General features: G+C 39.5%; 1 long non-coding RNA gene across 3 annotated transcripts in view; it reads left to right on the forward strand.

The window, feature by feature from the left end:
- Positions 1 to 18,136, forward strand: part of LOC145652104 (uncharacterized) — a 31,559-nt gene that overhangs the window by 3,819 nt on the left and 9,604 nt on the right. Inside the window, exons 3-5 of one of the 3 annotated variants that reach the window (XR_014118322.1) lie at positions 1,472 to 1,632; positions 6,038 to 6,112; positions 13,861 to 13,976. This is a non-coding gene — a long non-coding RNA (uncharacterized LOC145652104). Of the gene's footprint in view, positions 1 to 1,471; positions 1,633 to 6,037; positions 6,113 to 13,860; positions 13,977 to 18,136 lie in introns of those variants that run through there. The other 2 variants (XR_014118319.1, XR_014118323.1) reach the window with 2 other exon arrangements.

Raw genomic sequence — 18,136 nt, forward strand, 5'->3', positions numbered from 1 at the left:
TAACATTGCTTAATATATGTGCATTTGTGTATATAAATCTATTTTACAGAAGGTTTATTAAGCCTAAAGAATCTGACCAAAAGAAAAACAAGCTTTCTCAAAATGGCGTCCACCTTATCCTTTCTTCCTTTCGTCTTGTTCACAATGTTCCAGAAAAATATTAGTCACTGCTGGAATATCCAGACAACTTGCCTGAAGTCAAAGTGGGGAAAGCATTGATGGGGGAGGAGCATGTAAGTGGAAATGTGTTCCAAAGATGGCCAAGCATCCCAGTTCTGCAGCATGTTCTCCAGAGCTGTGACGGGAGGAGGGACAGGTTTAACGCCACATTGCCACATGGGCCGCCCGCACTCATGCACATTTAGGGAGACGCAGCTAATACCACCAATACATGTAAACATGGCTTTCAGACTACATCACGTGGTCATGGCAGAGAGGTGAGCAGTCATAGTGCTTTTTCAGTTTTTGTGTTAAGGAACATAGTCACAGTCTTCATACACTTGTCTGCGTATGTGGGATACATGTGTCAAGAGTTTATTTTCTGTCACCCTAAAACCTTAATTCAAAGATATCAAAAAACCTCATGTCACAAGTGAACCTCTCACGATGAATCTCTTATAACACTATTACAACACTACCTAAGACCTAGTTATTATATTGATTGCATTTTATAAATCACCAAAAATATATCAAACATTACAGTATAATAAGGAGAGATAATTTCTTCAGTGGTACAACTTATTATAAGTGGTGAAACTTTCCTATCACTGGCAACCAAGTTAAAATCCTGGTTATTACACAGCCATTCATGATCAGGAATCTACAGTAGTATTAAGTGGCTGTGTTCTCATTGGCTGGGCAATGAGTATAACTACTCACTCTCTGATGATAAAGAGTGCATTAGGTAACACACAGATCCCAGGCTATCAGCTCCCTTCTGCTACCACAGTTTGAAAAGTTGCGCTGACTGGTTTCATGTTTCATGGTTAAAGCATGCATCACCCCTGACCTAGGTCAGCAGGGTAGACTGGAGATCCTGGGACCCTCACTGGAAGAAAATGAGGCTAAAGTGAATGCAGACTGAGCAAATGGAGCTGAACAAAAGAGATTTGGGTTCCAAGTGGAATTGCCATTAAAATGTTTTTGGTTGAAACTATGGAAAAATGTTCCACTTATGATGCAGAGCATTAAATGGACATTTGAACTTACAGTAATGAAAATGAGTTTAAGAAAATAAATTTCATTTTAAGAAAAGAAATAACATTTTAAATTGCTGTTGTTAAAATAGGTTCTTTTCCTTGAAACCTTCAGTACTGAGAAATTCCTAATTACTACTTCAGTACTGTAGCTTTCACACAGAACGAAGCATAGCTTTATGCTAGCATTTGTCCACCATTTTACATTGTTTTCTTTTGTCCAAGGCCTCCAGGCTGCATGCTTCTAACCAGGGCTGTATGCTGTGGCATTCCAGATGTGCTTGACTCTGCTTGGTGGGGAGCAGCCTCATACTGCTCTGTGCTGCAAACACTCAGGTTTCTCCACACCCACAGGCCCAAGACTGAAGGGACAAGCAGATCATGAGATAGCTTCACACACCTGCCAACCAGATTCTACACGATCAGTGTTAGAAAGGTATCTCACACCCGTGCTAAGTTCACAACAAGCTTTGAATGCATTCACAGACAAGTGTCACAATTCCAGGACAAACTGAGAGACAATGTTTCAACAGATCAGTGAGGTGGAAATGCCATTTGACAAAGTGCTAAAGGATGTTCCAGGCTTGCCCAAGAAGGCAGGAAGAGGGTCAAGTGTAGCAAGAACTGTCACATAATTCTGATCATTCATTCTGATCATTCACTTAGATTGCATTAAAATAAGTTACACACAAAGAATCAAAGAGGAATTACATGATTGTAAAAGTACAAGTTTACAACTGTTATAAAATCTACACAATCTTGTACAAATCATACAACTACCGAGGGGCAATTCAAAGATGGCAGCAGTATTAATAGCATGAAAGTGAGTAAATCTGAGTAAATTGAGCATGATGAAGCATTATTAGAAAGTCGATAAATGATAAATATGGAGTTGTTTTTTCCCCACTACATGCATTTGTGCTACAGTCCCAGAAGTGTTTGGTTTTACAGAGATGTTTCACAAGAGAAACAAGGACACATCAAAGGAGAGATACTCTGTAGTGTATCAAAAATTCCAAAATACCAAACTTTAAGTTGCAAGACAGATACTGTGGCACACACAAGCCCACCCCAAGAGGTGATGTCTCAGTGCAGTGCAGAGACACCCCACTTGCTCAGCATGGGAACCAGACCATGGCTGCTCATAGCACACCTCACATGGCACTTTTCAGACTGACACCTGTGCTTGGGCAAATCTTCCAGGCTCCTGTCCACACTGGAGAGGCATGAGACCCTCCCAAGCCAGGCATTCTTAGTGAACCATGTGAAGTGAACCAAACTCAATTGTGTTCCATGAAAGCTGTGTTAATTGCCTTTACCTAACTGACCAGGACTTCATGAGATGAGCCATGTGTGTAAGAGCATGGGAAAAGCATATTGGATGTAGTTTGTTTTGGTTTAGGTTTGGTTTAGTGTTTTTCTGTGATCTGAACTTTTTTGTGCACTTCACCCACAATAGCTGCCACTGTATATGGTGGGACAAAAATTGCACCCACTCTTAGAACATCTAAGAGATCATCAGTATTAGTCTATCTAATTTCATAAAGGATGAAAAATACAAAAATTATACATGACAGCATTACACTCAATTGGTTACACGCCTCTCAATTTTAAACAACCATAATTTCATACAGGTTATGTACTATTTCAAGTTTATTCAATTTAAACCCTTTAATTGAATTTAAATATCCAAAGGAACCTAAAATAATTTAATATGAAAATATTAAGTGTGGGAACTCCAATGTATCATTGTGTCACAATGATAGAAGCAGTCCTGCTCCACTGATCTCCTCTGATCTCCTTGAGTTTGGGAGCTGGGTTCAGGAAAGGACTATGCAGGGAGAGAGGCTCAGTGCTGCTGCAGCAGGAGTGTGTGCACCGAGCTCCTGTGGCCTTTGGGTTATAAGACAGAAGTGACTAGAGGGTTATTATAGAGAAGGAGCTCAAACTCCTGTAAAGGGCAAAAGTCATTTTACTGATGCAGATGAGGACACATTGGCACATGCACAGATTACACACACACACACACACACACACACACACACACACACACACACACACACACACACACACACAGAAAGAAAGAGAGAGAGAGAGGACTGAGGTTTGAAAATTATATGCTATACTCCAGCCAGATATCCTTTTTCCTTACTCTGAGCTCTGTGGTGGTGAACTTTCCATATGAAAATAAGAAGAGACAGAGAGGAAAATATGTAACAGAAAAGTTCAAATGAAATTTGTCAGTAGTGCATTGAGATGTACATAGAACTACACTAAAACCTTCAGTCTTTAACAATGAATACTCTCTACATCAAAAGAAATATATTAATGCAGTCCTATATATCAATCCATATTACTGCAGTTCTATAAAGCAATCCGTTAGGCCAAATATCCTTTCTATTTCCTTCCAAATTACTCATTAGCCAATAAGCAGTCCATTAAAAGAATTTTGTGCTTAAGAGAGCAGGCCTCAGCACACTGATGCCTGCTGGCATTTCCTCCTGAGCATATATCTGAAATAGTCAAGAAATCTATCATTAAATGAGTAAAACCAGCACACGTTTTAAGTGTTTCTCATTTTCTTTATGTGCTTTAAATGACCCAGTTCTCAGCTTGTAGGTATGTAAGGGACTAGCATATTTGCCTGCCATCTCACTTTCACTGCAAAGCGAGAGGGTGGGGTTTTCAGAGCTGTTGCCCTAAGGATCGGGGAGGGGGCTGGGACATATACAAACCAGTCAACAAACATGAGTGAACACGGAGGCTCAGCTGGAGAGACAGTTTGGAATCTGGATCCGAAGCAGCATCACAGAGCGATGACCAGTCAAGTGTTTCTACAGTTTTTGTGTTAAGATTTCTCAATTGCATTCAAGTTTACAGGAAGTTGCCAGTGTAGCAGTCAGCTGTTACTTCTTATCCTAATAGACTCTAGAATTTGTGTTATTTCATCAGTATGTATAGATCTGTATAAAAGACCAGTTACAAGCACTTTCATGTTACGAGAGAGAGAGAGAGAGAGAGAGAGAGAGAGAGAGAGAGAGAGAGAGAGAGAGAGAGAGAGAGAATAAGCTGGGAGCCACCCATAGTTTTGCCTAACATGTAGTTAGTTCTCTGCAGCATCCATGTGACTCATGGTATGGTTAGCAAAGGCATAATAAAGGGAACAGAAATATCCCCACACATTGTCACAGTGCACAGTAAGTCAAATTGGTGGATAGCGTTGCCCGTGGTTTTAGAGCAAAGACACAATAGACTCCCTTTTAAGAATGGACGCTGCTTGTCAAAGCAAAAGCAATATTTCTGACCACACCATGTTCCTGTATAAATATGAAACTTAAGTTTAAAGAAGGTTTTGACAAGAGTTGCTACAGATCCTCAGCCACTGTCCTTTTGCATATAGAAAACTTTTCTTTTTGCTTGACAAATTGGCACATTTTACGTATTGCATTATAAAATATACCTATTTACAGTAACAAAATAATCTATACATAAAGCTTAGCTAAATAAGATAAATGTAAAATGCTTTTGCTATGAACTGTTATTGCAGTAAACTAATAAACGAAAATGAACTAATTTTAGTTCACACTAATTTTGAATGATTAAATCTGTAGTTGCATTGCAGTTGTAATAAATAGGCCTTAAGAGACTATGCATCTTAGAGTTCAAAAACCTAACTCAGGTCATTTGGTTTAAGTATTCTCTAAATTTTTCATATTTTCATAACTGCAAAATGAGCCAATGGAATTGTTATTATTTTTTGAAATCAGCCAGTGCACTGATTTCGCACCATTTCTTTCTGCTATACAAAATCCATGATCTCTACAATATTCTCTATTTTTTAAGGAGCACATCAAAAAGCAGCCAGTTCAGGCATCTCATGCTAAATGGATTTTTGTGATATTGATCCCCTAAATGCCCTTCATCCTGAGTGAATATGAGTCTGAGGGAGAGCCATTAAACGGTTAAAGGGTGCCTGCATGAGGCTGAATGTTGAAATTTTTTCCATGGTGCAGCACACATGAGGAATAGTTTAAGTGAGTCCAGCTGCCTGAATCCCCCCACCTTTCTCTCCCTCCCACCCCCCCACCCTTCTCTCTCTCTCTGAGCAGATTTGGTGTAATATATCGTTACACATCTGGGAAACTCACTATGAGTTTTTAAGCAAAATGGCGCCACAAACTATGCTTTATTTTTAGCTTGCTTTTAAGTGAGTGGATACAAACTAACTCTATATTCTAGATCCCAAAGTAAGTGAAGACGAAGTGAAGAAAAAGAAGCATAAAATGTTTAAAAGAATGGTATGTTGCTTACTGTACCCATTCTAGACATGTTCAGTAGACAGCTATATACACCACTCTGTAAAAACACACAAAATTACATGGGTTCAGTGAAATGGCACTCAGCAGTGTGGGAAGCTTGAAGATTTAGCAGGGGAGCGCAGAGACTCATAGCCCTCAGCTCTTACTGGCTGCTTCATAAACGGTATAGCTGCCTTGTAAAAATCATAGCCGGCTCCTCCCTCATCTCAGTGAATAACTGAGGAAGAAATATTAATCATGAATATGAATTGATCTCAGCACTAGAAACTTGAGACCTGTGTCCCTCCACCTTAAGTTGTTGCCTCTTCTTCACTTTCATTATATGAGTACAGTGGGTATGGAAATGATTTGCACTGGTTCTTGTTGACTGCTTAGACTGTTTTATTCTCCAGCAGGGAAAATATTATTACCTGGTGGCTCTAACTTCACATTCCAAGGTGTTGTTTGTGAGCAAGTTTTACCTTTTATATAAGCATTTCTGCTAATTGTTCTCATCTTTCTGACCCCTTCAACCCCACACAGACAAAACACACCCCTGTGGCTCTTGATCTCAGATGTAAACACATGCTGAAGAGTCAGTGAAGCAGAAGGGACTGGGTAAGACATGTTCTCAGACTGGACTTCAAATCAAAATGTTGTACTGTTTCGACTGTTGAAATTCTGCAATAATTATAATCACCAATGATCTATCTATCTATCTATCTATCTATCTATCTATCTATCTATCTATCTATCTATCTATCTATCTATCTATCTATCTATCTATCTATCTATCTATCTATCTATCTATCTATCTATCTATCTATCTATCTGTCTGTCTGTGTCTGTTTGTCTGTCTGTCTGTTTCTCTCTCTCTCTCTCTCTCTCTCTCTCTCTCTCTCTCTCTCTCTCCCTGATGAAGGCTTAATGTCATGCAACGTGGAATGTTAATTGTTTTTGGAGAGACAGACATATGGGGTGTACACTGTCTTAAATAAGAGGACAGACAACAGGATAAACAATGCAACACTGCAGCCAGTAGTTGACCTTTGTTAATGACTGCCTCACTTCTTTATAGAAAACAAATAGTGCACTAAGTATTGCTTTCACAAAAGCAAAACTCAGCAAAGTGCCTTCTTCTCACCATGACTCATATCAAAGTTGAAATTCGTATATTGTTAATTGTGTCTATCATTGTAAATAGAGAATAAAAATCTGAGTAAAGTTTTGTTTCTTTCATAACAACACAAAGTACAAAACGCAAAATAGTAGAAAACAAAAGAAAAATAAAAAATAAATAAACCCCATCCCCAGCAACATTTAATGTATAAAACACATAGCTGTTTTTAAAGAGAGGATGCATGAATGAATCCTTTTTTCAGTGTTGTAGCGAGGTTTGAACCAGGTGTCGTCTTCCTGTTTGTACAAGACCAAAGGCAATAAATAAAACTACAGCTAGCCTTCATACACTTAGGGCACAATGGAAAGGAGTCACACCTGAACTTATAATATTTCAGTGTAGTACCACTGATGTTATGTACTTGCCAAGTCCTTGCCCTAGTGTTCACGTATCTTTAGCCATATTACAGCAATCACAATTTTTGATTTTTTAAGTGCTTTGTGGCAAAAATCAAAATTATACTTCAGCTTTCCTCATATAAGAGCTTTCATTTGTTTTCTTTGCTGGTTTCTTTTTGTGAAATGATCAAAAGGCAACTGTAGTCTGCTATCATCAAACCTCTGCTTGTTACTTTGTGCTTCATATGTGCTATTGACTGGGGTAAAGCATAAAGGTTGCTGAGGTGAGTGAATAGGAAGAGCAGTGGTTGTCAATGATACATGAGTAACTCAGCAGCATTTCCTCAGACCTCAGTGGTTAGTGGAGCAGGTATGAGCTGGTGAAAACTATATGAACTGATTAATGAATTAATCCTGTAAACCTAAGAACAGTGAGACAATGATGCACAGAAGTAAAAGTCAAGAGAGAACCCTTGTTATTCCAGTGCTGGGGCTAAGCTAATATAACTGGAATACACATTTTCTCCACATGACTTACTTTCTACAGACACACCAAATTAAAAAAAAAGTTTGTAGTTTTAATGTCTAACATTAGTAAAATGTTTATTTAACCTTTCATTCAGACACAGTGCAACTATTACACTGAAAAAAATAACAAGAACGTTGTAGATATTGTTGCCAAACTGTTGTGTGGTTCTACCGTTGTTCAACCCATGTAAACCTCAGGCCTGGTTAAAGGCCAGACGTTTGTGTTGTCTCTCTGAGTCTCAAAAAGCCCCCAGAGGCACTTGGGGCTGGGGGGTTGGGGCAAACGTATGAGGGACAGAACCTTTTCACTGATGTCTTTAAGGTGCTGAAGCCCCCTAAACATCTGTTTGGTTTGATCTAGCGACATTGTAATTTTGTAAAATCCAATGCACATTGTAATTTCATAAAATGCCCCTTTCAAAACAGGTTCCCTAGGATCAGGGAAATTCAAAGCAGTCATGGATGAGGCCAAGTCCACACAGGGAAATTAAACTGGTGCTGCCCTCACCCCAGGTTGTAGAGCTAAGATTTTTGCACTGAGTTTCCTTTCGTCTTTCCTACTCTTGGTTACGTTCGGAGGTCTCACTGATGATGCCAGAAATTCCAGCAGAAAGAATTGCAGTCGACTCAACGTTTTCTAGTTTCCTTTGTCTGGTCCCTCCCCCTCTGTCCTGTGAGAGCTCTCACAGTGGAAAATCACGGTCACTGTTAACGTGAGGCACAGCCTCATAGTCTTAACATCTCACAGCTTCGAAGGCTCATAAGTTAGGCAACTCAGCTAGCTTAAACACATTCTTGGTCATATCAATCATAGTATTCTAAAGCTCAGTTCTAGACTCAGGATGAGCTGACCAAGACATACAGGACCCAGGAGGTGATCAACACTGGTCTGAGGGAGAATGTAGAAGAAAGGAGTGAGGTGTCTGCATGGCATGAAAACAAAGAGCACCGGCATGGTGAAGGGGTTGCCAAATCTAAGAACAGTAACCCTTTTTTCAAGGGTTGCAGTTAAAGGAGACACAGTGGAAACATGAATGAGGGGGGCAGAAAGGCTCGAGTCGGCTGCCCACTAAATAACTGCAGCATGAGTACATGCTTACTGGCTGACATCCAGAATCAAACCACAGCATCTGGTTGAAATCTCCAACCTTTCCTCCCTGCCTCTCTCTCTTTCCCTCTTTCACTCTGTCTGTTTCTCTCCATCTCTTACTTTGTCTCCCCCTCTCTCTCTTTCACTGTCTTTTTTTCTCTCTGTTTTTTTCTTTCAATCTACACCCTTTTTCTAAACAAAGACATTTGAAACAACCAGCAGAATAGTGATTATCTAGCACTATACAAAACATGGCACTACTGGCACTGATCATCCATTTTTGTAATGAAATCATCATTATCCAAGGACAAATTTGAGGATATGAAGTACATTACAGAGATAAATCCACAAATTTGGTGGATTGTGAAAAATGTTTTCTGTTACTAAAATCCTGAGTGGTTAGTTCGCTATGGTCTACTGCAACTTTAGAATTGACATATGAAAAATGAAAGGAAATATTTTCTTTTGTGAAATGAACCTAGAAAATAGGAGTAAGCTTAACTGAAAGAAAATGACGGATATTGTGTCTTCCAGAGTCCTTCCATCTTTCCTTTATTTTGAGTGATATTTGTTTCCCTAAATGCCACAGTGTTAAGGTATGTCCTGATCCCTGCATGAGCCCTTTTTATTGATTACATAAAACCATTGCATAACCCAGTGCTTCTTTACCCTTGCTGTGTGTATTCAGATGGTACGGCTGGAGGAATTCTCTGGTTGTGCATTGGGTTAGTTTGTCTAAGATAAGTAAGGATTTGGATAGGTGCAAGCCTGCCTATCTCTCATTCCAGAGAAAAAAGCAACTTCTTCACAGACCCCTGGGTGTGTCCACACTGGGATAGTTCCCTTTTTTCTCTTTTTTTGGTAGTCAATTTCCTTACATGGAATACAGGGGAGGAGGAGCCGACTCAACAGAATAATGGTTCTCCTTCCTTTCCGTCCTAAATCCGACCTCTTCCACGTGTGCATCAAAGCACAATTCAGGCGTCAACCCTTCCATGTATCTCCTCCAGTATGTAGTTAAGTTTTGTGCTTGTTGTTGATAGTCTGCTGATCATCAGAACCAGCTGGAATGATAACACAGACATGGTCTTCCTACTTAAATTGCTTTTTTAGACTCATTTTAGACTGCCCTATGAGTTTGTGTGTGTGTGTGTGTGTGTGTGTGTGTGTGTGTGTGTGTGTGTGTGTGTGTGTGTGTGTGTGTGTGTGTGCGTGTGTGTGCGTGTGTGTGTGTGTGTGTGTGTACTCTGAGCTGTGTGTATCCAGACACCCACAGGGCTCACCTGCAGTCACAGTGTCTTCAGTAAAAGCTAAGAAAATACAGCTGCTGGCATCAAAAAGTATAGCAGCAGACGTATAATTACAGATGAATAAATATGGTGTTGCCCTGGGAAGGAAGGGAGCAGCATAAATTTTCAATCTAGTAATAGTAACTAGTGTTTATTTGATAACAGGAAGCTAGTCTTCACATCTTCCTCAAACATTATGCTTCTGTATTGATGACCCAAGATCCTGCTACTCCACTTCTTTGAAATTTAACATTTAAGAAAAAGACAAATTTATGAATAACACAAAATTATCACAATATTCCCAGGGGCTTCCAGGTTAACCTTGCCAGGATTTCAGATAACTGTATAAGAATTTAGTGTGGAACTTCACACTCAGATTTTTTCCTAAACTGCACTACTGAACAGTAATGGTCAGCGTGTTGTCTCTGCTTAGGGGCTGAAGGGGAGAAGCAGGCAGAGAGGAATAGCGCACAGGCAGCCTCGGGTCATTCTGTGAGTGTCGACAGGTCCTGACTTGTGCTGCTGCAGTTTGCTCAAACACTCAAATTACTCCCATTCTCTAGCTGTCTACCTTCATTCCAGTGCATTTGTGTTCATTTATTTTCCTCTTTTTTGACTCTCTTTAATGCAACAGTTTCAAAAGTGTTAAACAATAAATACAAATAAACATTTTTGATCTGTAGAACATATTCAACCACAGTAAGAGTTTGTAGAAAAAGTCAAATCTTAATATGAAGCAAATGGGTTTGACTTTTGGATAGAAGAGTTGTATTTTCTAATGCATAAGGAAAATCCTAGTACCCAGAGCTAGGATTCCTTGAATTCATAAAACAATATAGAAAACCGCCATACTAATGTTAATATTCACTTTCTCTCGAAAGGTTTGTTTACTGAACAACTAGAATAAATAGACAGAATGACAGCTGCCTATTCTGAATTCATGATTGTACAGAGGTGTTTAGTGCAGTTAAATACACTTTATCTTGAAGATAAATTAAGCAGTTTAAGCTAGAGTTCTGACTGTAAGGCTCGATATTTTGCAATGTCAAAGTAAATATAGTGTTACGTTTCCCAGCAATGAATATGTACAACATTGACACTCATAGTAGTATTTGAAATCATAAGCAATTAATCATAACTAAATGTTGAAATTTTGCTCCGAATTCCTATTCAGACATGTGTCAGCAAAAACAGGCATAAGCATAAAAAGCAATAATAAATACATATTAAAGCAATAGTCAAAAAAAGTTTATTTCCAGTTCATATCCAGTTACTCACATTCATTTCTACATAGGTTAAAAAAAATGCATATACAATTACAATCCAAAGAGAACCCACCTTTCAATTTGAAGGTTATTGCCAGAAATGGCACAGGTCTCTCAGCCTGCAATCATAACTGAACTCAAAGCAGTAATTCAGATAAGCCTCTTATGTGTAGTTTTGTAGAAATCTAAGAATATGCATGCTTGAGAGACAGTTGGCAAGATAAAACCTAATCAGAATATGTTATATATTCTATTAAACAGTTTAGGAATCTGCTTCTTTCATTTTTTTTTTTTTTTTTGTGGATGTGGCATATAAATGCTACCAGTTTATAGGCCAGTTTAGTGTACATGGGTCATTAGTTTTGGACAGTGCCAATGGTGAAATATCATTGGATTTTTTATTTATTAATTATTTTTTTTTTGGTATAGGCTTAGGCTTATGAGTTTAAACTTAGCGATGAAAAAGTGTGACAATGGGACAGTTATGCTAGAGCTCACCATTGTTCTTGGTAAGAGATGTTTTACTGGGCTGCTCATCATCAGTGGGGGCTGGGGGCTTTGGTACCACTGGCAGGGTTGGCTGTTGTGCTACTCTGATGGAATTTAGCCACTTGTGATCTCCAGAAAGCCTTACCACTGAGCAACAGACTCCAGGTACCTCCTCCTTGCTTCTCAGACCTGCAAATCCTCCAAGGAATCTCCTTCGCTCTCTGTCCTGCATGCAGATAGAGGAAGTGGCTGTGCTGTTGAACCTATGTTGTGGCGCGTTGGTAGTGAGCGCTTGTTTGCTTAGCCTGGGGCGAGCAGGAGAAGTCTTGTGGAGCTGGACTCAGGGCTGTTTCCTCTGCATGTCCCAGGGGCTGTTAGGCAAACACTCTGTTACGCTGCCCGAGACCCGGACCTCCCCTCTGCAAGTTCACAGCATAGATGCTGTGTTTTCACTCATCTGATCCTTAGCGGGTGTGATCAGTATGTGTGTGAGTGTGTGTAGAGCGCAAAGGGAGTCTCATTCTATCCCTTGGTAACCACAGATTATTCTGAAATCTTCTCTGAGTCTCTCCATCTATAATGAACATCTCAATTGCCTGCACAAAATCCCTAGTGATGTAACAGCTTTCTCTGCAAGTAAGCCTCCTCACTATAGGGCAATGTTTCTTTTTTTTACATGATTTTACATACTTTCCTTTTTACATGATTACAGCATGGTGACTTCAGCAAATAGCAATTTATGTTCATGCAGTTTTTTTTCCCTTAACCATGTTCATGACTTTATGTGGTATGATTTCAAGGAAGGGTAAGAGACAAGCAACTGGGAAAGTGTGGCTGGGTTAGGCTGTGCTCAAACATCTTGGCCCTCCCTAACTCCTTATCCATCTCCTGGGTCTGGGTTTCTTCCAAGATGTCTGGTTTGCCTCTCCGCTTCCCTCTCTTCTTGCTCCTATTTCAAGTTTCCTCCTATTTCATGCTATTACATGTCATCTTTTTCCCTCTCTGTGGACCTCCCCTTTAACACTTTGCTCTCTGATGCGCTCTCCAATAAAATGCACTTCAAACATTTCAAAACTGAAAACTCCGAAGAACATATCATGTCATCATTTGCTGTACCGTTTCTGTTTATATAGTTCATCTCCTCCTTATAACTACATGTAAAGTAGAGTTACTTCCAAAAACAACATCTACAGTCTGCTTGTCTTTTGGATAGACTGGTAGCACTCATATAAAGGCAGCTGTCAAAAGGCCAACTTAAGCATTTGCTTTCTCTCAAACATGATTCTTGAGCTTTCAGAAGTGGGTGACGTGGCCATCATTCCAGGGGAAGGCTTTTGGAGCCTACTGCTCCTTGCTTTATACATCTCAAGAAAGAGAAGGAAAAAAATCTTAATGACATGCAAGGTGAGCCAGAGAGATTTGGACTCTGGCTGCAGCAGTCTGGATTGTTGTTATGCTCCTCCTTCAGTGCAGAGACTGGTCAGGATTTAAGTCAGCACTCTCTAGCCTAAAACAACAGAATGGTAAAGGAGGACAGCTACAGTGAGGCAAGTAATGTCCTCTGTGAATGGCTGGCCTGGTAGTCTTAGACATTCTGCTCCAGGCTATGGGGTGGGATCAACATCTTTTTAAAAAGTAGATAGATAGTTTCAACTTTATTGTCATGGCTCAGTAAAAAGCAATGAAATGCAGTTACCATCTACCAAAAGTACAAATCGTTGCATTGTATAATTACAGAGTAGAATGCATTAATAGCATTGTTCAATCACAGAAGAAGAGAAGCCAAAGAGAAATCAAATCTCAGAGCAACCTAAAACATAAATGGATGAAGAAGATACCTAGATCAATGCGAGTAGAGCAGTGTCTTAAAATGGGAACACTATGGCCTATTCATGATGCGAACCCAAAGGCTAAGAAATTGCACATAATATCCACAAGGGCAGAGGAATATAAAGCACGTGAAGATTTTCTTTTCTCCCTTTGTCTTTTTTTCTTGCCCAGATGTGTTTCTCTTCTCTGAACCCCCCACCCACCCCCTCCCCCAAGTCAGCTTCTGTGATTCATTTTCCACAGACATCTTCAGGCAAAGGCATTCCTCCACCCTCCCTCCTCTCTCCTCCCTCCCCTTTTCACTCTCTCTCTTTCTCCTTCTCCTTTCCATCCCCTCTCTCTGTCTCTCTATTTCAGCCTGTCAGACCTGGAAAAAAACACAGCAGAGGAAAGGAATGAACTGAACTGGAGGTGCCTACATGCAGGCAGGTCAAGGTGTGGACTCCCCTCCCCTTCCCTCATCTGGTCATGTGGTCATTTGGATAACCTGTGGGGGGGGGGGGGGGGGGGTTATTGTCCCTGGGGGCAAGATATTCTTGTATCAGCAAAAAGGCTTGGATTAAGAAGGTGGGGTTTATGGATGTTACTTTCACTAAGTAAAGGAAAGTTAAAAGAAAAAAACAGCCACTCCCTCCACACTCCTCTCTCCCACCCTTCCACACCACTGGACTTTTCCCACCCCCATGTAAACATCAGAGACAAGCCCCCTCAGCACACTCCACACATGCACTTCCCTGTCTGAAACCTGATAGTCTACGTAGGGTGTGCTGGTGAGTGATGTCATAAACTGATGTCATTATGCATGGTATTTTAGTATTAGTGTGGGCCTGGGCTTGAACCCTCAGATTGTACCCCCAGTTTCATGCTCTTATACTAGTATTGAACTCACAGCGACATTTTGTAATACAGATCAGTTAACAGTTCAGTCCAGATAACACATTCAAATGTAAATTAATTCTTTATTGCATCTTGACCACAGTTATTATTATTATGAGCACAAACTTTATTTATCTCGTATCTTACACTAAGAATGTCAAAGTACATAGCAAAGTAATAGCCTATATTGCATTTGCAAAAGCTACATTTTCATTGTCAAGCAAATTAATTGTGTGCACGTGTTTGTGTGTTTGAGTCTTTCATAACCTGAGGGTAGAGGAGCATGGGCCTTACCGAAGTAAAATGACACACCTGTAAAGCATCATACCTACTCATCACAGCCACACGTATGTGATTGTAGGTTCAGAGATTGGTGCCATTTTAAGGGTAATAAACTTCAAATTGAAAGTTGGGTTAACAAAGCTCTCAATTACCAGCTGTCTGCATTTGTCTTCCTGGACATCTCTGTAGGAAGACTGCTTTTAAAGCAAGTATGGTAAAGGCACTTACACTCAGTCCCTGGCTGTTTGAATAAAAAGACCTAATCCTTCAAAAATTATTACTGATTTAGTCAAGTGCCAGAAAATGTTAATAATAATAATAATAATAATAATAATAATAATAATATATTTATTTTTAAGTGGACTATGTCTGAACAACAGAGCAGAGAGGTAATTAGGAGCCAGACCATGTAAAGATTTTTAAAAATTATGTAAGTACTACTTTAGTCTGTACTAAGAATTAGAATTTTTGAACATACTATTCCAACTAGTCTGAAAGTGCTTCCTCAAACATGCCTTATAAATAGAGTGGAAACTCTAAATTTCATCTAATGCTCAGACTGTAAACAAGAACAACTGATATCACCATATTGTTAGTCAAGAATCAAAGAGGTTAAACATTGGTACTAACATGACAGGGACATGTGGGAATATTTTATCAGGAGAGATGTCACTCAGTTGCTTGTCCAGTCCCTTGTCATCTCAAGACTGGATTACTGCACCTCACTCTAGGCAGCTTCCCTGCACATGCCACAAGACTATTGCATCTGATCCAGAATGCAGTTGCGTGACTCAGATTCAGCCTACCCAAGTTCACACACTCCACTCCACTGCTGTGTAGATTTAAAACCCTGATGCATGGCTACAAAGACCAAAATAGACCCACTTCCTCCTACCTTTGGTTCACCTTGCACCATATCTCACACCCTGTGTGCATCATGTACAGCACCCCTTGAATCACCGCCCTTCAAGAGACAGGGAAGACATGCCTGAAGACTTTTCTGTACTAGCACGCAGGTGAACTCCTATTAACTGTCCATAACTTCAATGCTGTGCCTTACTCAGAAAATCTAGAAGATATTGTATGCTACGAACCTTTTCTGCCAGCTATTCTTTTTCGATTTTCTTTCTTTATAAGTGTTTGTTTGTTATTCTTATTCCGGAGGGTAAAGACCATCCGCAACTGCACACTACCTCTCTGCTGCCATCATAGTAAATGTAAATGTATAGTTTCCTCTTCTCAGTTCCTTCACTTTAGAGCCCAGTGTAGTGAACTAGAATGGAGCATTAATATTTTGTGCATGCCTGCATATTGTTCATTGGTGTCTAGTGTAGATTCAACATAAATGTAACCGCCCCGGGGCAAAAGTACAGATCTACTGTGAACCATAGAAAATTTGTAACCCCACAATTTTTTGTTGCTCTGGAATTGTACTCCATCACATTTGATTTCAAATGAAACAATTACTATAAGGTGTATAGTCTCAATTTTATTTTGAAGATGTCTACCTCTACATTAGAAGAAAATAGGAATCACAACCTTTTTTATTTATACATGTATCTGAATACATTTCTGTAATCCTAATGTTAATATCTCTGAACATGTAAACATAAATTGTCATGGGTAGTAATTTTGTACTTTTTGTTGTCATTGGCTAGCTATAGTCTGTGATCTGCGGAAATGACCTGACTTGATCTGTCAGGGGATGCAGATCTTTTCAAGAACATTTCGATCTTCTGAAGAACTTCATTGGCATTGTGGGACTGCAAGGCGAAGTACAATTTGTGAACTTTTTAGTCATCTCGTTGAGTCTGTGCTGTTAAGCCATTATACATTTCAGAATATGGGCTGCTGCTTTCAGCAGTCATATCTGTAAAATCTAGGGACCTAGGTTTGTAAAAGCTAGTGGGCTAGGTCTGTAAAAGCTAGTGAGCTAAGTTTGTAAAGGCTTGTGAGTTAGGTCTGTAAAGACTAGTGAGCTAGGTCTGTAAAGGCTAGTGAGTTAGGTCTGTAAAGGGTAGTGAGCTAGGTTTGTAAAGGCTAGTGAGCTAGGTCTGTAAAGGCTAGTGAGCTATGTCTGTAAAGGCTAGTGAGCTAGGTCTGTAAAGGCTAGTGAGTTAGGTCTGTAAAGGATAGTGAGCTAGGTTTGTAAAGGCTTGTGAGTTAGGTCTGTAAAGGTGAGTGAGTTATGTCTGTAAAGGCTAGGGAGCTAGGTCTGTAAAGGATAGTGAGCTAGGTTTGTAAAGGCAAATGAGTTAGGTCTATAAAGGTTAGTGAGCTAGGTCTGTAAAGGCTAGTGAGCTAGGTCTACAAGAAGTTATGTTTGCCCATACCCCCATGTTTTTCAGATAAGGTGGTAAAGTTTGGTTCCTCAGTATTTCTTCAATGTTTTACTTTCTTCTGTCCATCATCCTGATACATGTCACTCCTCCTCCGATCAGCACTTAAGCGGCTTTTGTTTACTTTTTCATAAGCTGTAACCTATCCCTTGGCCATTGATTTTGACACATGTAAAAATGAAAGATCAGTATCATATCAAAACTCATATATGATCAAGAGTTTATATGTGCTGGATGTGATAAAAAAAAAATCTTTTATTTTTTACTTGATTATGGCCACTTTCTAATGCATTAACATAATTTTCTAATATCCTCCCTTTTATACACACAAAACCTTGCATTTTTCATGTGCAGATCTTATATAATATAAACATTTTTAATCAGTTCAGTAGCTTTTCTTCAATGAAAGTATTCCTTGGTCATGCGCTGCCAAGGTTTTCCATGCTCTGGCAGGTTATTTCATGTTGCTAAAGTTCACCACTGCTTTCTTATTTGGTAATAATGGACCAACAAATAATATTTATACAACAAACATTTTTAGTGATTTATTTTATTTTTGTCAGTTTTGTGACTAATTGCTTTTTAATGATATTCACACCTTTTTTGTCCTCATGTTGAGAGACAACAGCAAGTATTGTGTCACATGTAGAATCAACTTCACACCTTTGGTTAACTCTTTGTGCATGACCCAACAATGCAACAGCTCACTGCCTGCCCAGAAACAGGGCAACCAACTCTCCTTTACGTATGCTCTACTAAGAACTATGTACAAAAATATTTCGACTGTGTTCACCTGAAATACTTGTACATGCTCTAAAAAGTGAAGAATACTAATATGTACAAAATAAACTGTTAAACTGATATGTGACATCTGCGAAGGTGTGTGTGCAGTCAGCTTTTTCATTACAAGTAAAAAGTCGCAGCAACTCATTTTTGAATGAGGCCTTCATTTCACCCAGTCTCCTGGGCTACCTTAGTCGAACCTTCGGTAATTTCAAGTCTCCAAAAGCTACACAGGATTACTCTCTGCCACGTTGTCGTTTTCATTCTCTCTTCCCTCCCTTTCTCTCACGCCTCCTTTCTCTCTCTGCATTTTCTTTGCTCTTTCTCTCTCTCTCTCTCTCTCTCTCTCTCTC

This window comes from Electrophorus electricus, chromosome 2 (assembly GCF_041902795.1).
Source record: "Electrophorus electricus isolate QZ-2024a chromosome 2, ASM4190279v1, whole genome shotgun sequence".
NCBI lineage: Eukaryota > Metazoa > Chordata > Actinopteri > Gymnotiformes > Gymnotidae > Electrophorus > Electrophorus electricus.